The sequence below is a fragment of the Chiloscyllium punctatum genome, chromosome 22 (assembly GCF_047496795.1).
Source record: "Chiloscyllium punctatum isolate Juve2018m chromosome 22, sChiPun1.3, whole genome shotgun sequence".
Classification (NCBI taxonomy): Eukaryota; Metazoa; Chordata; class Chondrichthyes; order Orectolobiformes; family Hemiscylliidae; genus Chiloscyllium; species Chiloscyllium punctatum.
Window position 1 is genome coordinate 66,855,197 of NC_092760.1, and position 27,924 is coordinate 66,883,120.

The window sequence follows — 27,924 nt, forward strand, 5'->3', positions numbered from 1 at the left end:
AAAACACAATAAAGCCAGAGTACCTCTTGTCATCACCTATCACCCCACGAGTCTCCACATCCAATGCATCATCCTTAACCACCATTCCATCAATTCCATCTAGACCCGACCACCAAGAACATCTTCCCCTCCCCATCCCTCTCTGCCTTCCACCATTCCCTTCAACAGTCCTTGGTTTGTGCCACTCTCTCCACCAACCCCCACCAAACCCCAGGTACCTTAGAACATAGAACATAGAACATAGAAAAATACAGCGCAGTACATGCCCTTTGGCACTTGATGTTGCGCTGATCCAAGCCCACCTAACCTACACTAGCCCACTATCCTCCATTTGCCTATCCATTGCCCGTTTAAATGCCCATAAAGTGGGAGAGTCCACCACTGCTACTGGCAGGGCATTTCATGAACTCACAACTCGCTGAGTAAAGAATCTACCCCTAACATCTGTCCTATACCTACCACCCCTTAATTTAAAGCTATGCCCCCTCATAATAGCTGACTCCATAAGTGGAAAAAGGTTCTCATGGTCAACCATATCTAAACCCCTAATCGTCTTGTACACCTCTATCAAGTCACCCCTAAACCTTCTTTTCTCCAATGAAAACAGCCCCAAGTTCCTCAGCCTTTCCTCATATGATCTTCCTACCATACCAGGCAACATCCTGGTAAACCTCCTCTGTACCTGTTCAAGTGCCTCCACATCCTTCCTATATTATGGCGACCAAAATTGCACACAATACTCCAGATGCGGCCACACCAAAGTCTTATACAACTGCAACATGACCTCAGGACTCCGGAACTCAATTCCTCTACCAATAAAAGCCAGTACGCCATACGCCTTCTTCACCACACTATTTACCTGGGTGGCAGCTTTCAGAGATCTGTGTACATGGACACCAAGATCCCTCTGTTCATCCACACTACCAAGTATCCGACCATTAGCCCAGTACCCCATCTTCTTGTTACTCTTACCAAAGTGAATCACTTCACACTTACCTACATTGAACTCCATTTGCACCTTTCTGCCCAGCTCTGCAGCTTATCTATATCCCGCTGTAACCTGCCACATCCTTCCTCACTGTCAACAACTCCACCGACTTTCGTATCATCCGCAAACTTGCTCACCCAACCTGCTAGCCCCTCCTCCAGGTCATTTATAAAAATGACAAACAGCAATGGTCCCAAAACAGATCCTTGCGGAACACCGCTAGTAACTGCACTCCAAGATGAACCTTTACCATCAACTACTACCCTCTGTCTTCTTCCAGCCAGCCAATTCCTAATCCAAACCTCCAACTCACCCTCAATGCCATACCTCCATATTTTTTGCAGTAGCCTACCATGGGGAACCTTATCAAACGCCTTACTAAAATCCATATACACCACATCTACCGCTTTACCCTCGTCCACCTCCTTAGTCACCTTCTCAAAGAATTCAATAAGGTTTGTGAGGCACGACCTGCCCTTCACAAAACCATGCTGACTATCCTTGATCACATTATTCCTATCCAGATGTTCATAAATCCTATCCCTTACAATTCTCTCTAAGTCTTTGCCCACAAAAGAAATGAGACTCACCGGCCTATAGTTACTAGGGTTATCCCTACTCTCCTTCTTGAACAAGGGAACCACCTTCCCCTGCAACCAGAAAAGATGAAAAACATGCTGGCACACCACATCCCTCATCTCCATCCAGGGTCCCAAACAGTCCTTTCAAGTGCAACAAAGGTTCACCTGCCTCTCTTCCAACCTAATTTTCTGCATCAGGTGCTCTACATCAGGGAGACCAAAGATAAAGTTAGGGAATGGTTCATCAAGCATCTCAGCTGGGCCTGCATAGGCCAACTGGACCTTCCAGTCACCACCCATTTTAATTCCCCTTCCCACTCCCTTTCCAACATGACCGTCCTTGGCCTCCTCCATTGCCACAATGAATCACATTGCAAATTGGAGGAACAACACCTCATCTTCCGTATGTGCAGCCTACAGCCTGGAGGACTCCAATTTCAAATAACATCCCTCCTCATCCCCCAACTCCCCTCCCAGCCCCTCCCCCTCCCTTCCACTGCTCCCTACCGTCAACTGGATTCATTCCTCCCATTGACCTCCCCTCTACCTGTCTTCACTTATCCCCACTTCACCACCCTGCCCCCACTACCCCCTTTATCTGCAGCTCCCCCTCCACCCACCCTCAGTGCTGAAGAAGGGTTACAGCCGAAACATCGACTTCTGCACCTCCTGATGCTGCCTAGCTTGCTGTGTTCTTCCAACCTCCTGCCTGACTGCTTTATTTCAAAGAGAATAGAGAAATTAGGGAGGGCTTGTTAAAACAGTACAAGACTTTGGTCAGACCGCATCTGGAATACTGTGAGCAGTCTTAGTGCTGATTTTAAGGAAAGATGTTGGGGGAGTGTCCAGGAATGTTCACTAGGCTAATTCCAGGTATGGAAGGATTTTCTTAAAGGAGAGGTTAAATAGGAAGGGCATCTACTTAGTAAAATTTAGAAAAATGAGAAGAGACCTTTTTAAAAAAATTATTATTTCTTCATAGGACGTGGAGGCCATTGGCTGGACCAGCATTATCACCCATCCCTAGTTGTCCTCAAGAAGGTGGTGGTAAGCTGATTTCCTGAATCGCTGCAGTCCATGTGCTGTTGGAAGATCCACAATGCCCTTATCCAGGATTCTGACCAGGCCACAGTGAAGGAATAACAATATATTTCCAAATCAGGATGGTGAGCAGCTTGGAGGGGTACTTGAAGTCAATGGTTTTCCTAAGGATCTGCTACCCTTCTCCTTCTAGATGGAAGTGGTCTTGGTTTGGAAGGTGCTGTCTAAGGAGACCTGATGAATTTATGTAGGACATCTTGCAGATAGCACACACTGTTGCTACTGAGCACTGATGGTCAAGAAATTGAATGTTTGTGGATGTGACACCAATTAAGGAGGCTACTTTGTCCTAGACAGTGTCAAACGTCTTGGGTGTTGTTGGAGCTGCACCATTCCAGGCAATGGGAGTATTCCTTGTGCCTTGTAGATGGTGGACAAGCCTTAGGAAGTCAGGAATTGAGTTGCTTGCTGGGGTTCCTCGCCTCTGAAACATTTAAGATTCATAGGTGACTTGACAGGAAAATCCAGGACCAGAACACACAATCTCAGATCAGGGGACATCTATTGAGAAGAGATGAAGAAGATTAATTTTTTGATTGAGGGTAATTAATCTACGGAATTCTTTTTATTTCAGAGGGCTGAGAATGAGTCATTGAGTATATTTAAAACTGAGATAGATTTATAAATCAGTGAGGGAATCAACAGTTAAGGAGATAATGCAGAGAAGTGGTGTTGAGGGTTATCAAGTTAGTAGTTCTGAAGGAGGTCACTGAACCCAAATGTTAATTCTGCTTTCTCACCACAGATGCTGCCAGACCTGCTGAATTTCTCTAGCAATTTCTGTTTTTGTTTTCCTTCAGAATAGGTCTTTGGCCCTTGTTCCCTCTTCAGTTCTAAAGAAGGGTCAATGGACCCAAAATATTAAATCTGCAATCTATCCACAGATGCTGCTGGGCCTAAGTTTTTCCAGCAATTTCTGATTTTTTTTCTGATTTCCAGCATCTGCATTTCTGCATCTGCATTGAATGGCGGAGCAGACTCGAATGGGTGAATGTCTTATTTCTGCTCTTGTGGCTGAGCTGATGCCTACATTTGATTATGCTTGTGCCTGCCTAATTATATTTATTTCTTAATCAAACAGTATCTAACCAGATATTATTACAAGAGCAGCACTCACCTAGTGTGTACTGAGAGGACCAGCACATGTTTTCATGCTCAAGTCTTCAGAGACACTTGAACCCACACCTGCCTCAGAGACAGGAGTGTTACCCACTAGAATAGGTTGACACTGACACTGTTGAAATTAGTATGATCCTCATGAACAAATACGCATTAGCACTATGTACATACAGACATTACACATCAGTAACAAACCAATCAGACACTACTGAATCAGACATTTAATGGCCCAACTGGTACATTTAAACACAATTAATAAACAGGAGAATATTTTCACTGCAATTATTCTTTTGCCAAGAGGATTTGCCTTTTTAAAAAAAGCGCATCAAATTGAGTAAGAAGCCTTCTAATATCAGATATTTCCTTCAGATTTTGATACCTGTATCTGCTTCATATTACATGTTATCAGCACATAGTTTTATACAAATGGTTTATAAATTCAGATTAATCAAAGAAAAGGTGTGAAGTGTCAGTGTAATGAAGACCATTGATCAGAAGTGTCATAATTAAAAATTTACTGCAGTTCATCGCAAAAATAAGCCCACAGGGAAATGAACAGCATTGTATCTATCAGGGGTGAAACTTGGAAACCTTTCTTCTCATCCAGAGTGATGGAGGTTGGCCCAGTCTGTTTGTAGCCTTCGTGTCATAGGATGAGTTTTAAACTGTGTAAATACTCAATCATTAAAGTGACCTATTTCCATCTCAGCATTAACACCGATCTCTGCCTCGCCAGATGCTGAAACCTTTGTCATGTTTTTGTTACTTCCAGACTTGACCATTCTAATGCACTGCTAGCTGACATCCTGCACTCTCCCTTCTTAAACTTGAATTCATCCAAAACTCTCCCTTCAGGTCTTAACTTGCACTGACCTACATTCATTCTAATTAATTAAGGCCTCAATTCTAAAATTCTTGTTCTTGCTTTCAAATTCCTCCATGCCTTTGCCCCTCTTTACTCTTGTAATCTCTTCCAGCTCCACAATGTTGTGAAATGCTTCTGTTTAGTTGCGGTTTCTTAAGCATCCCAGATTTTAATTCCTGCATGCTCAGAAATCCCCTCCTTAAACCTCTCCAACTGTCTACCTCACTTTCATTATGTAAGACATTCCTTCAGACCTTCAGCTTTGGCCAAGCTTTTGGTATCTCACCTGACGTCTTTTCAGTGGCCTTGGTGTCATTTTTTTTATGATGCTTCCTTTGGAATGTTTTATCACATTAATAGCACTACATAAATCCATGGTTTATCATTAATGCTGCTGTTGTTATAACCATTTAGAACTCTCTTCTGAAATGACAATTGAAGCCAGCTGAATCATTGAATTTAAAACAGAAGTTGATAGTTTATGGGATATATATGCCATAGTTTATAGCAAAATGGGATGAATATGGATATATATTGAGTTCACTAAAGGAGAGCTCTTGAACATATTGACTGGTTGAGCATCTTTGAGGGGCTAAATGCTCTCACTTTCTTAAATTGATATAATGCATTGATGAAGAGTATTGGTGGAACATTTATCTTGGAGTAACAGCCGTAAACAGCCTGATTTTTGTCTTGGAGGTTTGTGTGAGCGTGTGCTGCTGTTGGAACAATACAGAGGCAGCGTCAGAGCCTGCTGAGTGCTGAAGAAGCCTTTTTGAGAGGCTCCCTGGTACTCATGGAATTTTGTTCCAGTTGTACCCAAAGCAGATTTGAGTTATATTTAAGTGTTTGAGTAATAAGGAGAGGTTGGATAGGCTGGGACCTCTTTCACTGAAGCATAGGTTAAGGGGTGACTTTATAGTGATTTATAGAATAATGAGGGGCATAGATAAGGTGAATGGCAAGTGTCTTTTCCCTACAGTGGGGGATTTCAAGACCAGGGGACATATTTTTAAGGTCAGAGGAGAAGGATTTAGAAAAGACACAAGGGGCAATCTTTTACACAGAGTGTGGTTTGTGTGTGTAGACCGAACTTCCAGAGGATGTGGTGGTTGCGGGTACAGTTCCAACATTTAAAAGGTGTTGAGATAAGTACATGAATAAGAAGTGTTTGGGGCGATATGGACTAATTTAGTTTAGGATCATGATCAGCATGGACTGGTTTGGCCGAAGGGTCTGTTTCCATGCTGTATAACTCAATGACTCTAGATGGTCATCCTGCCCTCACCATCCACAAACTCACTCCGGTTGCCCGTCCAAGCTGGATCTATTCCAAGAGTTGTCAACGAAGTGACATCATAGAGTAGCGTGAATGGTTTTAGGGTGGTGATTCATCAAAGATGGCAGGTCATCCATCCACTTGATTGTGAAGCAGATATGACATCTGGAAACTATTCACTCAAGAAAATGAATTTGCAACCTGCTAGATTCAAGTATAGAAAACAATGGTTATTAACCACATTTTTAAAAGTCATTCACAGAATGTGGGCATTGCTGGCTAAGCTAGATTGCCTTGTTCATCCATAATTGCCCAGAGAGGAGTAGAAAGTCAAACACATTGCAGTGGTCTGGAGTCAAATGTAGGTGACCAGGTAAGGCTGATATCTTATTTCCCTAAAGGGTCTTAGTAAAGCAGATGGGTTTTTCTTGACAATTGACAATGGTTTCTTGGTCGTCATTAGACTTTTAATTCCAGATTTTTATTGAATTCAAATTTTACCATCTGCCATGGCAGGATTCGAACTGAGAATCCCAGAGCATTACAGGTCTCTGGATTAATGGTCGAATGATAATATGACCTGCCAAAGAGCTGTAAATCTTAATTACTTAACCACCAAAACCTGACACTCTTCCACATTGTTATTACGTTGACATCACATATCATCTCAGCTACTCTTAATTTGTTTTTTTTACCTTAATCCATTTCTTTTACTCTCTCACAAAAGACTATCGAGGCGTCTTACAAATGAACTTTGCTGAAGTCAAAGCTTCATTTGAGCAACTAAAATGGAATTTTACTCACGGGCAGCAAACATTTTATTTGTCAGTGTATATCTAAATAGGCACGACTAAAACCTGTGTGTTCTGTAATATCGACCGAACTCAGCAATGCAGCAAAGAACATGCACACCTGTAACCAGGAGCAGAACATTCAATAGTGATTCGATGACCTAACTTATATCAACGCTGATTTTTGACCAAGACCTACCTGGAAGGGAGTCATACATGTTTGCTGTACACAAATGGCATTCCAATTCTCTGGAATTTTTTTCTTACACCTGGGATATTAATGTTGATTCCAGTAGATTTACAGTCATTCCGGCGGAGTTGGCAATCTAACCAATTCATACTGAACCTTTCTAAATACCTTCAAATTATCTTATAGATCTATGCTAACTTATATCAATCCATGCTCCGATACCTTACACGTTTTGCTTTAACCCATGCCAACCCATGGACAAATCCTAAGAGCCATGTCAAGATTTTAAAAAATAAAGTTTTAAGCATCTATTACAGATCATACTATATTAAAAAAATCCATTTATTAAAGCCATTCAATACATTTTAAATCCTTCTCGTGCTAAATCTCTTATAAAAACAAATATTCATATTAATAAACCCACCTCAGTTAATCTATTAATAACCTCTTGGAACTATCAACTTAATTGTTTTTTTGTCTGTCTGACCATGCAAGCTCTCGGTACCAATGTGAGGGCATTCAAGAATCAATTGCATTAATCAGACACTTTCACGATGCAGTTAAAGGAATCTTGAATCAGCGAATCCTACACCTGAACACATGCAGTGACCAACTGCATGGGATGCAAATCCTGGTTACAAACTATCTTGACCATGTCATTAGTTACTACAAAATGATCATAGTCATCTTTGTGAAGCAGAAATAATCACAGACAATCTTAAAATGGTCATCTGTCGATCACAATGCACAAAGATAATGTAAGGCTGGGTAGTTGTAGTGGTAAGTTTTCAATAATCCTACTGGATTAAGAATTTTCGACTGTATTTGTGCTAAGTACAGCAGGGTAAGATCCATTATGACAAACAGCCATATGCAGTCCTGTTATGATTCTCTTTGTTGGATCCTCCATGTCCCACTGGATATTACTAAATTCTAATTTATGTGTGATGCAAATGATGTGTCCTGTCATTACTGAGGACCAGCTCTGTTTTTCATGTTCCCCACACAGGTTCACTGGAACCATGACAGATGGAGTTCATCACAGCAAAGGATATTGTTGGTATAGCTGCGAAGTACAACAAATATACAGAAAGATGAAGGTGAACCAATGTGTCAGCATGCCCACACCAGCAGCAACCTCCAATGGCTGCTAAACAGCCTCAACATGAAGAAGGTGCAGCAGAAAGCTTCCTCAAGATGCACATAAAATACAGGACGCCTACTATCTATTTGCCTTGATACCATTCCCTCCAATTGAGTGAGGCTCATTGCCACCATGAACTACAGACATCCTCCTGGAGTGGGACTTGCAGCCTGAATTAGTGAGTGTCCCATCCTATCCCAATGTCCAAAGTGACAGCTGTGTTAATTTTGTATGCAAGCAGCTGCCTCCAGGGATCCATTGGTGATCTGTGTGGGCTTTCTCAATCCTCAATCCACAAATATATCAAGGCTGCTGCCAATGCAGTTTGACAGATCACACTACTTCATCTTGGTGCATTTGATGAGGTCTGTGCTATAGCCTGGGCAGCAGTCTTCACCAACATAAGTGCCTTCCCCTGAGCCTAGTACCCTGGAAGCTACTATGATTCTATATCCTTGAGAATTCTCATGTTCCTACTCCATTTCAAGGGTTAGAGGCAAAAAAATCTGCAGATGCTAGAATCCGAGGTAGATAAGCAGGAGGCTGGAAGAATAAGGGTGCCTGATAGGGATGGTTACTGGGAGATAAGAGCAACTCTCTGCAGCCAGAATGATGACTTCTTTCTGTAATTTTCAGACTCAGCTCTAACATAGTCATGATGTAGCCCATTCTTCCACCATGGGGCAGATAATAGGTCTCCTGCAAATTAGGTTGTGATTCTTGGCTCAGTTGGGGGAGTGCCTTGCAGAACCATGTAGAAAGCTGCATAATCTTAGTATGCTGTACCCTAAACAACTGGAGCAGGCAAAAAGGGAATGTGACAATGTGGAGAGTGCCAATAGTCTTCTGAAGAGGAAGATGAGGATATTGAGATAAAAGCATTACATTCAACATCAGGTGCAACAAATCAAATAAGACTAGATTGAAACCTGGTTCCAATCAGTGTCAATTAGATAAAGTGAGCTTTCATTGACTGTAAATTTGTTGTTCCTTAAAAGGCGAGCAGCCTCATTTTTTTTCCCCAGGAGCAAGTGCAGTTTTCTTTTGCTTGGTTCTCTTTTGTCACTTTGTTCTGTTATAAACAACAAAAGTCAATGTTTTCAGCTGTGTGAAGGTTTTCCAACATGTGATGCTCCCACATCGAGAACCGACAAGACTTTTTATGCTTCACTGAGCATTAAGGAGAAAATAGCACTCCTTATACTGTGTTCCAACATGGTACTATATGAATGACAGGTAACCTGTGCAGCTTCATTCTTAAAGCTGCATTTATGATGGCAGTCAAGCAGATGATGTAAAGTAGCAACACATTTATGAGTGCAAGTTTCACCCATTTACAAAGAAGTGTCAACTATGCCCTTATACACTCTTAGAAGCTGCTCTTTTCCATTTCCCTCCCACTACCTGTAGGGCTATTACCGAATTCAATCAATCTGGTGCATTGCTGGGCTTTTAGCATGCAGCAGGAAGCCCAGATGGTCTTGACAGAGGCGAGTACGATTCTGGAAACCTGACACTTTGGGGTGAGGCTTAGGGAAGTCACAGTGGGGTTGTCGACCATCAAGACTGCCTGTAGATTGCAGGACCATTTCTTGGATATTGCTTCGAGCAACATCTGGGATGTTGGGCGATTTTATTTATTAGTTATAAAGGCATGGGAGATGGAAGAGCGAGGGCTATTGTAACAAGTGGAATGGGAGACCAAAGAGGAATTCTCCAGGAACAGATAACCCAACCAGAATTGCTCACTATTATTTCATTGTGAGTTATGGGGACTTAGTCATCAGCTGTTAAAACAGTTGTCACAACACTGTGTGTCTACCCCAGTGACAGTGATATCTTTGACACCAATCAATGAATAATCCTCTAGACACCACTTGGTTGCTTCAAAAGAACAACTGTTTTATCGATTACACAACAGTAATGAAAACAACTTTGGAATTCTGAACCTGCATGTTGTGACATCTGTAAAGACACTTCCTATTTCATTCCCGAGCATAGCCTAGAAATTGCCATTAGGAAATAAATTATTAAAGCATTGATGCAGTACTGAAGCCCACTGTTTTAATGGAATGACAATGTGGAAAATGGATGTTTACCACAGCTCGTCCATATTGTTCAAACTCCATGTTTGCAGCAACTCAAATAGCATGTGTTCACTCTGTTTCACACTGGTTAACTGCTTGTCTGATCTATTGTAGCATCCTGGAACCATACAGTACAGACACAGGCCATTTTGCCCATTGTACCTGCCCCAGCATTTTGAAATAGCTGTTCAGTTAATAGAATAATAAATAGTCGCCGAGATCGCTCTGCTCATCTACACTACCAAAAATCTTACCATTAGCCCAGTAGTCTGCATTCCTGTTACTCCTTCCAAAGTGAATCACCTCACACCTTTCCACATTAAACTCCATTTTCCACCTCTCAGCCCAGCTCTGCAGTTTATCTATGTCCTTCTGTAACCTATATCATCCTTCGTCACTATCCACAACTCTACTGACCTTAGTGTCATCCACAAATTTACTAACCCATCCTTCTATGCTCTCATCCAGGTCATTTATAAAAATAACAAACAACAGTGGACTCAAAAAAGATCCGTGCAGTACCCCACTAGTAACTGAACTCCTATTAACTACCACCCTCTGTCTTCTTTCAGCTAGCCAATTTCTGATCCAAAACGCTAAATCACCCTCAATCCTATGCCTCCGTATTTTGTGCAATAGTCTACCATGGGAACCTTATCAAACACCTTTCTGAACTCCATATACACCACATCAACTGCTCTTATATCTATCTTTTATAACCATTTCCAACACTTTACCCACAACCGAAGTCAGGCTCACAGGTCTATAAGTCCTTGAAAGTTGCCACCCAGGTTGATAGGGTTAAGAAGGCAGATGGTGTGTTGGCGTTTATTGGTAGTAGGATTGAGTTTCGGAACCATGAGATCATGCTGCAGCTGTACAAAACTCTGGTGCAGCCACATTTGGAGTATTGCGTACAGTTCTGGTCACTGCATCATAGGAAGGATGTGGAAGCTTTGGAAAGGGTTCAGAGGGGATTTACTAGGATGTTGCCTGGTATGGAGGAAAGATGTTACAAGGAAAGGCTGAGGGACTTGAGGCTGTTTTTGTCAGAGAGAAGAAGGTTGAGAGGTGACTTAATTGAGACATATAAGATAATCAGAGGGTTGGATAGGTTGGACAGTGAGAGCCTTTTTCCTCAGATGGCATTGGCTAGCATAAGGGGACGTAGCTTTAAATTGAGGGGTGATAGATATAGGACAGATGTCAGAGGTAGTTTCTTTACTCAAAGAGTAGTAGGGGGATGGAACGCACTGCCTGCAAACAGTAGTAGTTTTGCCAATGTTAAGGGCATTTAAATGGTCATTGGATATGCATATGGGCGAGAATGGAATAATGTCAGTTAGATGGGCTTCAGATTGGTTCCACAGGTCAGCACAATATCGAGAGCTGAAGGGCTTGTACTGCGCTGTAATGTTCTATGTTCAATGTTCAATTAGACTGACCATCCTTGCTCTTTCTCCACTGCCCTGCAAACTTTGACTTTTCTGGTGTTTAGCCAATTTATTTTTGAATGTTACTATTAAATCTGCTTCCACAACTCTTTCAGGCTGTGGGTTCTATATTATAACAACTTGTGGCACAAAAGAAGGTTTCTAACTCCTCTCAGCTCCTTTACAAATCACCTTTAAATCTGTGTTGTCTGGCTAATCCTTCATGGCAATGGAAATAATTGTTCCTTGTTTACGAACAAAGCTCTTTCTAATTTTAATGAAATTTCCCTTTAAATTTCTCTGCTCTAAGGCAAACATTCCAACATCAGTAGTCTATGTTAAATTTACACAATTTAGCAGAGGTGATGCCTTCTCCATGGATTTAGGCTGTTTGCTTTATACTGCCTGTGTCTCCAATGCTTACAGAAGAGCAGATAATACTAATACTCCATAGACAGTGCTGGCTTTGAGTTCTTTGTCATCACTCAGTTCCTCAGATGGCCAGTTGCTGTAGTGGTACACAGAAGGGGATATTGAATTTCATAAGCTATAACAAGCTGCTAGCATGCAATAAACTACATCTTGTTAAACTTGCACTTAGATGAGGTTGTTGCTTTTCTCCAGCATACTAGGCCAAGGAAGCCCTGTCATTTCCTATCTCTAAAAAGTGGATGGTGGTAGGAACCTTCATCATGAGCAGTACTGCAGAGACTGCCCATACAACAATAATCAAACACTGAATAGTTGGATACTACTTTATTCTAGCCTAACTGGAGATGTATAAATGGTGACCTGGCAAGTAACTGGGATACTTTGGCAGCAGCTGTAACTCAGTTGGTAGCTGTTTCCAGTTGGCATCAGAAGGATCACCTCAAAAACGTAAGTACAAAATTTAGATTGACACGCCCAGAGCACTACTAAAGTGTTGCACTCACGGAGATACCATCTCTCTGAAGCATTTATTTTCAATTGGAGCCCTGTCTGCCATCTTAGTTGGATGCCCTTGAGTAATTCATGGAAGAGGAGAGGACATATCAAAAGAGGAAGGGGTATATTCCTAGTTTCCTGCAAAAACATTTCTCTCTCTACCAATCAGTACTAATAAATGCAGAACACCTTGTTTGTGGGCGTTTGCTTTGTGGAAATTGATTGCCACACTTCATACATTTCGGCCAATTTAACTCATTCCACGTGATATCAAGAAATGGCTGGAACCATGCTTGAATGGGGTATGGGCCCTGACAGCATCCAGCAATATGATTGAAGACAAGTGCTCCAGAACTTGTCACTCTGTTAGTCAGCTACAACACTGGCATCAACCCATCAATGTGGAAAATTGACCACGTGTATCCTGTACATAAAAGTCAGGACAAACCCAACATGATCAACACCATCTGTCTCCTCTCAATCATTAATAAAGTCATCAACGGTGCTATCAAACAACACCTGCCCAGCAATAACCTGTTCACTGACACTCTGTTTGGGTTCAGCCAGGACCATTGGTCCTGACCTCATTAGAGCCTTGGTTTAATCATAGCAAAAGAGATAAACGAGGTGAGGTGAGAGTGACTGCTCTTTATATCTAGGTTGCATTTGACTGAATGTGGCAAAACTGGTGTTAATGATAGTCAGGGGTAAGAATCTCTACTGGTTGGAGTCATACCTAACACAAAGGAAGATGGTGTTTTTGTTGGAGGTCAGTCATCGCAGCTCCAGGACATCACTGCAGGAAATCCTCAGGTAGTGTCCTAGCCAAAGCTACTTCATCAAATACTTTCCTTCCAATACAAGGTCAAAAGTGGGAATGTTTGCTGATTATTGCACACAACGTTCAGCATCATTTGCGACTTCACAGATACCGATGCAGTCCACGGCCAGGCAAATACTATATAAACCGTGATATTTTGGGACATGTGGATGTACAAAGGGAACTGGGTATCCTTGTACACCAGTCAATGAAAGTAGACAGGGAGGTGTAGCTAACTATCAAGAAGACAGATGGTATATTGGCCTTCAGTGCAACAAGATTTGAGTTCAGAAATAGTAGTGTCCTACTGCAGTAACACAGGGCCTTGTGGAGACCACATCCAGAGTACTGCAAGCAGTTTTTATCTCGCTACTGAGGGTGACATAGAGAGGGTGCAGTGGAGATTCTCTGGGCTGATACTGGGGTTGACAGGACAATCCCATGAGAAGAGATTAGTTTGACTATGCCTGTTATCACTGGAGTTTAGTAGGATGAGAGGGGATCTGACTGAAAGATCAAATATTCCAATAGGGCTAGTCAGACTAGATGCAAGGAGTTTTTTTTCCTTGTTTGGGAAGTCTAGTACCAGAGTCACAGCCTCAGGGGTTGGCCATTTTGGATTGAGATGAGAAAATACTTTGTCACTCAAAGGGTAGTGAACTTGTCAACTTCCCGATCACAGAAGAATGAGAAGGTTGTTATATCACTGACTATATTCAAAAGGATAGATAAATATTTAAAGGCAGGCAGAGGAAAGTGGGAATATGGCATTGAGATAGAAGAACAACCATGATCATATTGAATTGTGAAGCAGGTTTAAGGGGCAGAACAGCTGATTCCTGCTCTTAGTTTCTATGCTTCTACACCCAAGTGCAGCAAGTCCTGGTTAATACCTAGATTTGGTCTGACAAGTGGCAAGCAGTATTCATGCCACACAAGTGACAGATAATGAACATGTCCAACAAGAGAGAATCTAACCATCACCTCTTGACATTCAATGGCATTATCTTACTGAATACCCCACTACCAACATCCTGGAGGTTACCATTGATCAGAAAGTGACTGCACTAGTCATATAAATATGGTGGCTACAACAGCAGGTCAAAAACTAGGAATCCTGTTGCAAATAATCCACCTCTTGACTCCCAAATCCTGCCCCACCATCTACAAAGCATAATTCAGGAGTATGATGGAATACAACTCAACAAACAAGTGCAGCACCAACAGCACTCAAGAAGCTCAACACCATCTAAGACAAAGTAGCCCACTTGAAAGGCATCACATCCACTAACATTCACTCCCTTCGTCACTGACATACTGTAAACCATGTACAGATGCACTACAAAAATTCACCAACGCTTCTTGGGCAGCACCTTCCAAACACATGATCACTTCCATCTAGAAGGACAAGAGCAGCAGATCTATATATAGAAATACCATGGCAAGATTCCCTGCCAACTCACTCCCCATCCTAGCTTGTAAATATATCGCCATTTCTTCAGTGTCACTGGGTTGAAATCCTGATACTCCCTCCGTGATAACTTTGTGACAGTTTCCCACCTTCTTCTCAAGTGCAACTAAGGATGGGCAATAAATGTTGGCTCAGCCAGTGATGCTCACGTCCCCATGCATGAATAAAAAACACAGTGAATAAAAATTGCCAAAAGATACTTAATTGACTGTAAAGCACTTTGTGGAATTGGTAAAGATGTCATGTAAGTGGAAATTATTTCTTTTAATAGATTTCAGTTAAAACAAGAGCTTAATCGTTATGTTTAAACTGCAGGTATCTATGAACCCGTTGATGCGAATGATACTGCCATTTTCAGACTCGTGCACCTACCATCAGCATAACTTCATCCATTACTTCCTGGAGAAACTGTTTAAATTTGATCAGTCTGTTTTATATTTACAATAGCAGTGATGTTTTATAGTCTTCCCAGGAGTGTTTGCACACAAGGCCTGTTCATTCCATCAAGGCACAGTCCTTCACTCTGTTGGAGAATGGGTTCATACTTTAATATATCCTAATTATTCTTTCCAGCACCATTTTGCTCTCCAACGACTCTTGCACTTACACATGGAGCCTTCCAGCTATGCTACCAAGCCTGTTTCAACAGGCAAACTGGTGAATCCTCTGGCTTAATAGGTTTTGAGCTTAAGCTTTATGATCACTTTCTCATCTTTACTTAATAATTATCATTATTCTGATCTCTTCCTACTCAAATCACAACTCTCTCCAAGAATGAGGTGGAAATCCATTACTCTGGATGGTAACCAATGCTACGGTGTACAGTAGAACATTGTCCTAGAAGATCACAGCATCCACAACATTTACCTTCAAAGTGACAACAAACTTTGTTCTTCGGCAATTTTGGCACTTAGGGGAAAACAAATAAGTGAAACATATCTTCTGTTTGGCATGCAAACTATATTGTAGTCTCTGAATACCATTGATTATTGCTAAGGGAGAGAAATTAGCTTAAAAATAAACAGAAAGTGTTGGAGAAACTCAGCAGGTCTGACAGCATCTGTGGAGAAAGATTCAGAGTTAATACTTCGAGACCAGTGACTCTTTGTTAGAACTAAAAACAGCAGGGAAATAATGTTATTTATGCTGATATTGGGTGTGGGGTTGTGGGAAAGAAAACAAGTGAGACAAGTAGATGGAGACGGTTACCCAGAGAGAAAGAAAAAGAGAAGCAGACAAAGGAAATGCTGATAATAATACTGAATAGGTGATAATGGAAATTGTGAATTAGAGTCATAGAGATGTACATCATAGAAACAGACCCTTCGGTCCAACCCGTCCACGCCGACCAGATATCCCAACCCAATCTAGTCCCACCTGCCAGCACCCAACCCATATCCCTCCAAACCCTTTCTATTCATATACCCATCCAAATGCCTCTTAATTGTTGCAATTGTACCAGCCTCCACCACATCTTCTGGCAGCTCATTCCACACACGTACCACCCTCTGCGTGAAAACGTTACCCCTTAGGTCTCTTTTATATCTTTCTCCTCGCACCCTAAACCTATGCCTCTAGTTCAGGACTCCCCCACCCCAGGGAAAAGACTTTGTCTATTTATCCTATCCATACCCCTCATAATTTTGTAAAACTCTATAAGGTCACCCCTCAGCCTCCGACGCTCCAGGGAAAACAACCCAAGCCTGTTCAGCCTCTCCCTATAGCTCATATCCTCCAACCCTGGCAACATCCTTGTAAATCTTTACTGAACCCTTTCAAGTTTCACAACATCTTTCCGAGAGAAAGGAGACCAGAATTGCACGCAATATTCTAACAGTGGCCTAACCAATGTCCTGTACAGCTGCAACATGACCTCCCAACTCCTATGCACAATACTCTGACCAATAAAGGAAAGCATACCAAACGCCTTCTTCACTATCCTACCTACCTGCGACTCCACTTTCAAGGAGCTATGAACTTGCACTCCAAGGTCTCTTTGTTCAGCAACATTCCCTAAAAAATTCTTGAAAATTGGTTCACTGTTCAGAGAACAATCCATACAGAACAGGTCCTGGCATTGTGAGGGTGGGTAATGAACATGACAAGGAGGTGTTCACACTCCAAAATGGTTAAACTCAATGTTGAGTCCTGAGGGCTTTTCTGACAAAAGGTCACGGCACTCAAAATTTTAACTCTGTTTCCAACACTCCTTTGGCACTAAATTGGTTTAAAAATGAAAGGAGATTTCCAAGTAATTAGATAAAAGCTTACTGATTCATGATTGAATTGTTTGAAATAAAAGACTACTTACACACTCAGTTGAAGTGGCTCGATGAGCTGTAAAGGATCTTTGGTAATGGGTTTTAGGGCCAAAATGGAGGGTGTTTTGAATGTACAACCCAATAGTGTGAAACTTAAGATGTTTGCTTAAAGGGAGTGGGTCTCATGGTAGAGGTCACATGACTATGGCAGACTAAATGGACATGTACATTTGTACATGATTGTATTTCAATACAGAAAGATGTTAGGGTCAACTTTGAACCAAAGGAGGCAATAATTCTAGAACTTACAGTGAGGGGAGCAGGGAAGTAGAGTTTGGTGGAACATAAGCTTTTCTCTGTGGTACAGACAGAGGAACTGAGAGGCATAGAACTTACAGTGAGGGGAGGAGGGAAGTAGAGTTTGGTGGAACATAAGCTTTTCTCTGTGGTACAGACAGAGGAACTGAGAGTCAGAAAACCATGGTACTACAGCATCACTACTGGCTGTAGGTTGTAATTACAATATGCCACATATATATAGGCATTTTCCATTGTGAAGATAGCAATTTAAAATACAAATAAGAGATACAAAGCAGAATAGAGGTAAGGAGTTGGAGACAAGAAATGGGTGCATTTGAAAATTTTTGAATATAAGGATATTAATGGAAACAGGCACATTATGGGTGACTAGTACTAGCACCGCTGCCTTACACTGCCAGTTATCTGGGTTTGATTCCAGACTTGGGCAACTGTCTGTGTAAAGTTTGTATGTTCTCCCTGTATCTGTGTGGGTTTTTTCTGGATGCTCCGGTTTCCTCACACAGTCCATTTTCAAAGGATAGGGGACACCAAAGCTTGAGTGCATAGGTTTAAGGTGAGATGAGAAACATTTAAAAGGGACTGAAGGATCAGAGGATGGCACGTATATGGAATGAGCTGCCAGAGGAAGTGGTGGAGGCTAATACAATTACTACATTTAAAAAGCGACTGATGGGTATATGAAAAGGAAAGGTTTAGAAGAATGTGGGTCAAATGCTGGTAAATGGGACTAGATTAATTTGGATATCTGGTCAGCATGGACAAGTTGGACCGACAGGTCTGTTCCATGCGGAATATTTCCATGATTCAATGTGCAGGTTAGTTGGATTGGCCATGGTAAATATACAGTAACGGGCTGAATCTGGGTGAGTAACATTTCAGAGGGTCAGTGTGGACACAAAGGGCTGAATTGTCTTTGTAGAAAAAGTTTCAAAATCTCATAACAAAATATAATTAAACAATCATGAATGCTCTGATTTTGGGTAATTAACAGAGATTACTTTTATCCTTATTGTGATGAAAGGTTATTTACCTGAAACATTAGCTCTGTTTCCCTCTCCATCATTGCTGGTTTATTTGAGTATTTCCAGCATTTTCTGGATCCATTTCAGCTTTTCAGAATTGATGTTTTGATGCTTTTTGACTATTTTAGATTTAGTGATACTGAAAATGTGGTTGATCTGCTATAACATGTGTTTCGTCAACACAAATTCACTGTAACGCAATTGGCGAATTGGGGACGCTGTTTCTAAAACACGAACTCTTAAAACGCATGTTGGCTGTAACACGATTACAGCACCAACACTTTAAGCACAGTTTCTGGAGCATAATTTTTCAACAACACGGGGTTGCACAAGAACGTAACCATTGCATTATCGAAGAACTGACTGTACATTTGAATTGAGAGTGTGGTACTGGAAAAGCACAGCAGGTCAGGCAGCATCTGAGGAGCAGGTGAATCGACATTTCGGGCATAAGCCCTTCATCAGGAATGAGGCTTGAGCCAAGGGGGTGGAGAGATAAATGGGAGGAGGCTGGGGTGGGGGGAAGGTAGCTGAGTGCAATCGGTAGATGGAAGTTGGGTGATGGTGATAGTTCGGAGAGGAGGGTGGAGCGGATAGGTGGGAAGGAAGATGGACAGTTAGGACAGGTCATGAGGGCAGTGCCGAGTTGGAAGTTTCGAATTGGGATAAGATAGGGGGAGGGGAAATGAGGAAACTAGTGAAATTCGTATTGATGCCTTGGAGTTGGAGGATCCCGAGGAAGAAAATGAGGCATTCTTCCTCCAGGCGTCGGGTGGCAAGGGAGTGGCAATGGTGAAGGGCCAGGATGTGCAAGTTCTAAGCAGAGGGGGAGGGGGAGCTGAAGTGTTCAGCAACCGGGCAGTGAGGTTTGTTGATACAGGTATCCTGGAGATGTTCTCTGAAGCGTTCTGTGAGTAGGCATCCTGTGACCCCAATGTAGAGGAGACTGCATCGGGAACAATGGATACTGTAAATGACTTGTGGAAGTGCAGGTAAAACTGTGATGGATGCGGAAGGCAACTTTGGGGCCTTGGACGGAGCTGAGGGGAGATATGTGGGTGCAGGTTTTGCAATTCCTGTGGTGGCAGGGGGAGGTGCAAGAGGGGAGGGTGGGTTGGTGAGGGATGGGGACCTGATAAGGGAGTTGCAGAGGGAATGGTCTTTACGGAAAGCGAGTAGGGGTGGGGAGTGAAATATATCTCTGGTGGTGCAGTCCATTTGTAGGTGGCAGAAATGGCAGAGGATGATGCGATGTATATGGAGGTTGGTGGAGTAGAAGGTGACGACTGGAGGGGTTCTGACTTAGTTGTGGTTGGAGGGATGGGGTTCGAGGGCGGAGGTGCGGAATGTGGGTGAGATGCCCTGGAGGGTATCATCAACCATGTGGGATGGGAAATTGCAGTCTTTAAAAAAGGAGGCCATCTGGTGTGTTCTGTGGTGGAACTGGTCCTCCTGGGAGCAATCGCAGTGGATGCAGAGGAATTGGGAATAAGGGAATTATGTATTTTAATCCATTCACTGTCATTGTAAAGCAAAGCATTGCCCATTATTTAAGAAATATAATGGAGGCTTAAAGCTAGATTCAATACTTTGAATAAACTTTTTTGTGATCAAATAAAAATCTAAAATCAATCTGGAAAATAAACTTAATGTCACAGGGATATAGGATCTAAAATAAGTCTGTTTGGGAAAGAATAAAGGAAGACATACATTTATATAGTGCCTTCACAACATCAACACATCTTATGGTACCTTTGAGCTAATGAAGTATGATTGGCGTTGTGACTGTTTTATGTAAGCTACGAGACAATCTATTGGCGAAACATGTTTGTATTATCAGATGAGTGGTGATGATAAGATAATTGGTTCTTGGGATGTTGATTGAGATATAGATTTTGGTCAAGATTGGAAGAAGCTCCCTTTTCCTTGTCAAAATAATGTCCTTAGATCTTTAACATCTGCCAAAAGCAACCTATTTATTGTCTCATTCAAAGACCTCATATGATTTCTTTTTGGTTTGATGGTTGAGGTATGCTTCATCCAGCTGCTACAGCAATGGATTTTGGATTAGTGGTGCTGGAAGAGCACAGCAGTTCAGGCAGCATCCGAGGAGCAGCAAAAGCAAGGTTTCGGGCAAAAGCCTTTCATCAGGAATAAAGGCAGAGAGCCTGAAGCGTGGAGAGATAAGCTAGAGGGGGGTGGGGGTGGGGAGAAAGTAGCATGGAGTACAATAGGTGAGTGGGGGAGGGGATGAAGGTGATAGGTCAGGGAGGAGGGTGGAGTGGATAGGTGGTAAAGAAGATAGGCAGGTAGGACAAGTCATGGGGACAGTGCTGAGCTGGAAGTTTGGAACTAGGGTGAGGTGGGGGAAGGGGAAATGAGGAAACTGTTGAAGTCCACATTGATGTCCTGGGGTTGAAGTGTTCCAAGGCGGAAGATGAGGCATTCTTCCTCCAGACGTCTGGTAGTGAGGGAGCGGCAGTGAAGGAGGCCCAGGGCCTCCATGTCCTCTGCAGAGTGGGAGGGGGAGTTGAAATGTTAGGCCACAGGGCGGTGTGGTTGATTGGTGCGGGTGTCCCGGAGATGTTCCCTAAAGCGCTCTGCTAGGAGGCGCCCAGTCTCCCCAATGTAGAGGAGACCGCATCGGGAGCAACGGATGCAATAAATGATATTAGTGGATGTGCAGATAAAACTTTGATGGATGTGGAAGGCTCCTTTAGGGCCTTGGATGGAGGTGAGGAAGGAGGTGTGGGTGCAGGTTTTGCAATTCCTGTGGTGGCAAGGTAAGGTGCCAGGATGGGACGGTAGGTTGTAGGGGTGTGTGGACCTGACCAGGTAGTCACGGAGGGAACGGTCTTTGCGCAAGGCAGAAAGGGGTGGGGAGGGAAATATATCCCTGATGGTGGGGTCTTTTTGGAGGTGGCGGAAATGTCGGCGGATGATTTGGTTTATGCGAAGGTTGGTAGGGTGGAAGGTGAGCACCAGGGGCGTTCTGTCCTTGTTACGGTTGGAGGGTTGGGGTCTGAGGGCGGAGGTGCAGGATGTGGACGAGATGCGTTGGAGGGCATCTTTAACTACGTGGGAAGGGAAATTGTGATCTCTAAAGAAGGAGGCCATCTGGTGTGTTCTGTGGTGAAACTGGTCCTCCTGGGAGCAGATACGGTGGAGGCGGAAGAATTGGGAATACGGGATGGCATTTTTGCAAGAGGTAGGGTGGGAAGAGGTGTAATCCAGGTAGCTGTGGGAGTCGGTGGGTTTGTAAAAAATGTCAGTGTCAAGTCGGTCGTCATTAATGGAGATGGAGAGGTCCAGGAAGGGGAGGGAGGTGTCAGAGATGGTCCAGGTAAATTTAAGGTCAGGGTGGAATGTGTTGGTGAAGTTGATGAATTGCTCAACCTCCTCGCGGGAGCATGAAGTGGTGCCAATGCAGTCATCAATGTAGCGGAGGAAGAGGTGTGGAGTGGTGCCAGTGTAATTACGGAAGATCGACTGTTCTATGTAGCCAACAAAGAGACAGGCATAGCTGGGGCCCGTACGTGTGCCCCAGGGTGGTCAGGCTTGTAGATCTTGGGAAAGAGGTAGAACCGGGCAGTGCGAGGTTCCTGGACTATGAGGTTGGAAGCTGTGGGTGGGAGATCTCCTGAGGTGATGAGGTTCTGTATGGTCTGGGAGATGATGGTTTGGTGAGGGAGGGGTGGAGTCATGGTCGAGGGGGCGGTAGGAAGAGGTGTCCTCGAGTTGGCGTTTGGCTTCAGCGGTGTAGAGGTCAGTGCACCAGGCTATCACTGAGCCCCCTTTACCTGCTGGCTTGATGGTGAGGTTGGGATTGGAGTAGAGGGATTGGAGGGCTGCGTGTTGTGAGGGTGAGAGGTTGGAGTGGGGGAGGGGGATAGACAGGTTGAGGCGGTTAATGTCCCGGCGGCAGTTGGAAATGAAGAGGTCGAGGGCGGGCATTAGGCCAGCGCGGGGTGTCCAGGTGGATGCAGTGTGTTGGAGGTGGGCGAAGGGGTCCTTGGAAGGTGGGCGGGAGTCCTGATTGTGAAAGTAAGCTTGGAGGCGGAGACGGCGGAAGAAGTGTTCGCTGTCACGGTGTGTATTAAATTCATTGATGCGTGGACGGAGGGGGATAAAGGTAATTCCTTTGCTGAGGACTGATCGTTCGTCCTCAGTGAGTGGGAGGTCTGGAGGGATGGTGAAAACTCGGCAGGGCTGGGTGCTGGGATCTGGTGGGTGTGGAGCTGGGAGTGGGAGCGGAGCCAGTAACTGGAGTGGGTGTGATGGTGAGGGGAATGGGGGTGGAGTCATGAGCAGGGGTGATGCTCCCCTCAGGGTTCTGGGGGCCATGAATGGTGACAGTGGGATCTGTGGGGGGCGTATCAGCAGAATACAGGTGAGTGGCATTGGTGGGGGCGGAAGTGGTGGCAGACACGGGAGTAGGGGTGGCAGAGGTCACGGAGCGTGCGACATCAGCGATGATGTAAGGGGCGGAAGTGATGTCACGTGTGATGTATGAGGAACTGTGAGGGGTGGAGGTGGTTGCGGGAGTGGCCATGATGGGTGCAGAAGTGACATCATCAATCAGCGTGGGGGTGGTAGCTGTACCAGCCACATGGCTAATGGAGTCCAAGTAGTTCCAGAGGCCAGGGGAATCTTCTGGGATGTTTGAGGAGCGCTGGTTATGGAGGTGGGTAGATAAAAGTTTGTTGTACTTAGAGCAATGGAACAAGTCTTTCTCAACAGGTCTCTTGGGAAAGTGCAGATACAATATTCTAGTCAGTGAGGGGTGGGGTCACGACAGAAAGTTTCCAGAAAAATTGCTTATTCTTTGAAATACGCTCAGTTGTGCAAGTAAATTGCAATTTCTTAGAGATAATCAAATCTCAATCCTGATCTTCACCAACACTGGATTGGCGGCAATGACAAAGTCTGGAACTTCATGGTATTTCCATGGAATGTTGTAAATTGTGCAGCGCTGAACAAGTGCGATGACAAACACGGACAGAATCACTGTAAAGAGAACACTGGCTCAAATTTTTCAATCAAGAGCAGAGACTTTCCTTCCAATCCTGATCAGACAAAACAAAATTACTGATTTAGGTGAGTTGTCCATGCAGGTTTCCTGGCCAGGAAGCTTCCCTCCCAAAGCAGTCTGAATAAATCTGGGAATCCATGAATGCAGGAGAATATCAGCATGGCAATCACAATCCCATTGTCAGCAGCATGTGTCATATTCTGAGACTTTGAAAGCCACTGAGAGAAGTGTGCAAGTAAGTGAGGTAAGTGCAGTGGTGCATAGAGTGCCAGTTGAGCATATGCTTCTGATATGTCAAGAGGATCAAGGTAGTAGGCTCGGGTCCAGCTGGGTCACAGTCTGGTGGGGTGGGGTTGATGTTGATGCTGGGTCAGGCAGCATTGGATCTTGGGAATGTTAGGTCAGGGGGTATGTTGGGTTTAGAGGGCTGACGGTCAGGGGCTATTATGCTTCACCACTTTCTGAGGCAGAAAGTTCCAACCTCACACAGCCCTCTGAGTTAAAAAAAGGAATTTTCCTCCTATTTGTCCTAAAAAGGTGGCCACTAATTTTAACTGGAACTGCTAAATTTCTTTGCAGTCATTCTCTGTTTAAGTAACACTCTGCTTTTTTTATAATTCTTATCAAGTGACCAATTTCATATTTTCCCATATAATATCTGATATAAATCCATTTGATTTACTTTTGCTGACTTTTATAGGTTTGTACTTTCTACTGTTAACTCCCTGTTTTTTATTCTCTAGAGCACTGATGCTCACCCGATTTTTTTTTGGCACAGCCCCCAAGAACCTCTTTGCAGGTTCCAGAGTTCCTCTTTCAAACAGAGACAACGCAAACAGATAGACAGAAAATCAATTATTATTGAACAGCAAGAAAACTTGAACTTTCCGACATACTTGACAAAACTTACAAAAAACTGAATGAAATTGAAGATCTATCCATCCTAATTCTATCATCGAGCTTGGTACTTTTCTGCAATTTTCATGATATCGGGCTCCAAATTAGGTGAGGGGTATTTCATTGGTTCGGTTAGGGCCCCCATTAACCCTTGGGGTTCCCCTTCTCAGAGTTTTCAGTCTGAGGCCCCCTTCAAATGTGCCAGGGCCTAGAAAGGCACCATATAGCCACTGTTGAGAATGGCTGCTCTAAAGGATGTTTTCCTTTTTAAATACTAGTAGAAACTTTAATTATGCATTTTTACATTTATAACTAGCTTTCCGTCATAATCTAATTTCTTCCTCCTGATTAACCCTTCAGTTATTCTCTGTCATACTTTATATTCTGAGAAGTCACATGGCATTCCACTCATCTTTGCACAATTATATGGCTTTGCCTTAAGTTTGATGCTTACCCTAACTTCTTTAGTTCACCGTGGATGGTGGGTAATCCCTTTAGAATTTTTCCTATAATGGTAGGAATATATTTATCCTGAGTATTCAGAAGTATCTCCTCAACTATTTGCCATTGTATTTCTGTTGATCTATTCTCTTGGTTAGTAATGCCAGAACACTTCAGTTAATTCAGTTTTCATATATTGATCCTTATTTAACCTTGAGTTACTAGGCTTAGGGCTCTGGTGAGGGGATATATGGGCTTAGAAAGCAAAGGGATATGGTAGAATTGCAGGTTAGATGTTTAGGTGATGTGTGAGACAGGAGGGACATGGTGTACAAACATAAGAAAGCAACAAATTTCCCTCAAAGAGGGAAAAGCATGGTTAAAAAGGCAGAATGAATGGCTTTTCACTTAAATGCACATAGGAATAAGAATAAAATAAATGAATTAATGACACAAATTAGAGGCTAATGGGTATGATCTTATAGCCATTGCAGAAACATGGTTACTCAGAGATTGAAGTGCGAACTAAATAAACACAGGCATGTGACTTTTCAAAAGAACAAGAGGAAAGTAAAGGATTGTGGGTTAGCTTTATTTGTATGAGATGGAATAAGTTCGAAAGCAAGGAATAATCTTGGATTGGAAAGTATAGAATCCATATGGGTTGAAGTAAGAAATAACAAGGGAAAGAAGTCACTGGGGGAAGGAGTTCATCGGTGTCCTGATGCTAGGTGTGCTGGTGGACAGAGAATAGGTAGATAGGATAGTGAAGATGGCATTTGGTATGCTTTCCTTTATTGGTCAGAGTATTGAGTACAGGAGTTGAAAGGTCATGTTGCGGCTGTACAGGACATTGGTTAGGCCCTTGTTGAAATATTGCTGCAATTCTGGTCTCCTTCCTATCAGAAAGATGTTGTGGAACTTGAAAGGGTTCAGAAAAGATTTACAAGGATATTGCCAGGGTTGGAGGATATGAGCTCTGGGGAGAGGTTGAACAGGCTGGGGCTTCTTTTCCCTGGCACGTCAGAGGCTGAGCATCGGAGGTGACCTTATAGAGGTTTACAAAATTATGAGGGGTATGGATAGGATAAATAGGCAAAGTCTTTTCCTTGGGGTGGAAGAGTCCTGAACTAGAAGCATAGGTTTAGGGTGAGAGGAGAAAGATCTCAAAGAGACCTATGGGGCAACTTTTTCACATAGAGAGTGGTACGTGTGTGGAATGAACTGCCAGAGGAAGTGGTGGAGGCTGGTACAATTGCAACATTTAAGAGGCATTTGGCAGGATATATGAATAGGAAGGGTTTGGAGGGGTATGTGCCTGATGCTGGCAGGTGGGACTAGATTGGTTTGGGACATCTGGTCGGCATGGACGGGTTGGACCGAAGGGTCTGTTTCCATGCACATCTCTATGACTCTGTGATTCTGTGAGGGCAAGTAAAAAAATTGGTATATTAATTAGTTGACATTAGGTGACATTAGTTTTTATATAGATTAGGGAAATCAAATTCGCAGAGGTAACTATGTGGAAGAGTTCATAAAATGTATCTGGGACAGTTTTGTGGAACAACATACTGTGGATCCAACCAGGGATCAGACTATTTCGGAATTTATTTCTATTTTATACTGAGGCAAGAATGATCAGAGTAAAAGATCCCATCCCAAAAGTGTTCATAATGCAGTCAAATTAATTATTCAGTTTGAGGTGAGAAAATTGCATTGGAAACAACTGCACTAAATGTAAATAAGGATAATTACAAAGAAATGAGGATGAAGTTCTCCAGAGTAGACTAGGGTTTGGTGTTTAGCACAGTCAGTAGCTGGACAGTAGCAGATGTTTAAGAAAATAGTTAATGACTTACAACAAAACAATATTCCAATCAAGAAAAAGGATTCTATGACGAAGAGGATTAACCAAGAAAGTTGGTACCAAATTGAAAACAAAAATGCATGCAATGCAGCAAAGATTGGTGGCAAACCAGAAGATTGGGGAAAAGAAACTAACAAAAAGTGACTTTAAAAAGTGAGAAAATAATCTTAGTGAGCAAAATAATTGAATTGCTTCTTTGAATATATGAAAAGAAAGAGAGAGAAAAACATGAACACAAGCCTCTGAGAGAATGAGGCTGAGGAAATAATAAAGGGGAACCAGGAAATGACAGAGCAGTTGAATAAATACTTTGCATCAACCTTCAAGGTAGAAAACACTATGAGCATTCTAAAAGTACTAAGGGGCAAGAGGGGAGAATAGAATAAATATAAAGACTATCAGGACAATCAATCTCCTGGACTTGATGCATTGCATCCTGGAATATTAAAGGAAGTAGATATAGAGATGCTCTGGGAGTAATCTTCCAAGACTTCTTCGATTCTGGAAAAATTCTAGATGGTTGGAAAACCATCATTATAATACTTTTATTCAATGAAAAAAGAGGCAGACAATAAAAACAAAGTAACAATAAGCCAGTTAGCTTAACAATTGTCATTAGGAAACTGCTAGAGTCTATTATAAAGGCTGTAATAGCAGACCATTTAAAAACATATGACATAATCAAGCAGAGACAGCATGACTTCAAAAGGGAAATCATGACTGACATTTTTTTTAGAATTCATTTTAAAAATTCCTTTGGGCCTTACTGATATTGTCCATTTCTAGTAGACATTGTGAAAGTGGTGGTAAGCTGCCTTCTTGAACCACTACAATCTTTTTGGTGCAGATAACCCCACAATGCCATTGTGGAGGGAGTTCCAGGAGGAGTTAACATGCTGGATGGATAAAGGATAAAGGATAGATATGTAATATATTTAGATTTCTAAAAATACCATAGCTAAAGCTACTTAATAGGTTTAGAGCAGTAATAAATTAGCATGGATAGAGGATTAACTAACTAATAGAAGACAGAGAGTTCAGATACAGGGAACATTTTCAAGATGGCAATCAGTTACTAGTGGGATTAGTGCTGAGGTCAGAATTATTTGCAATGTATATTCAGACTTGGAGGGAAGCGAATATGCTATCACCAAATTTGCCGATGACACAAAATTAGTTGGGAAGACGATGAGCGAGGATAACACAAAGAGTCTGCAGGGCCATATAGACTGCTTAAGTGACTGAGCCAAACTTGACAGATGGAAATGAGGGACAATGCAAGATTAT

The 27,924-nt window shown here is 42.7% G+C and overlaps 1 protein-coding gene across 1 annotated transcript in view; it reads right to left on the reverse strand.

The window, feature by feature from the left end:
* Window positions 1-6,010: 6,010 nt before the first annotated feature.
* The window catches only part of LOC140493745 (doublecortin domain-containing protein 1-like), a 621,788-nt gene continuing 599,874 nt past the window's right edge, over window positions 6,011-27,924 (reverse strand). Inside the window, exon 41 of the mRNA XM_072592573.1 lies at window positions 6,011-6,137. The gene's annotated coding sequence lies outside the window, so the exon portion shown is untranslated. The remainder of the gene's footprint in view (window positions 6,138-27,924) is intronic.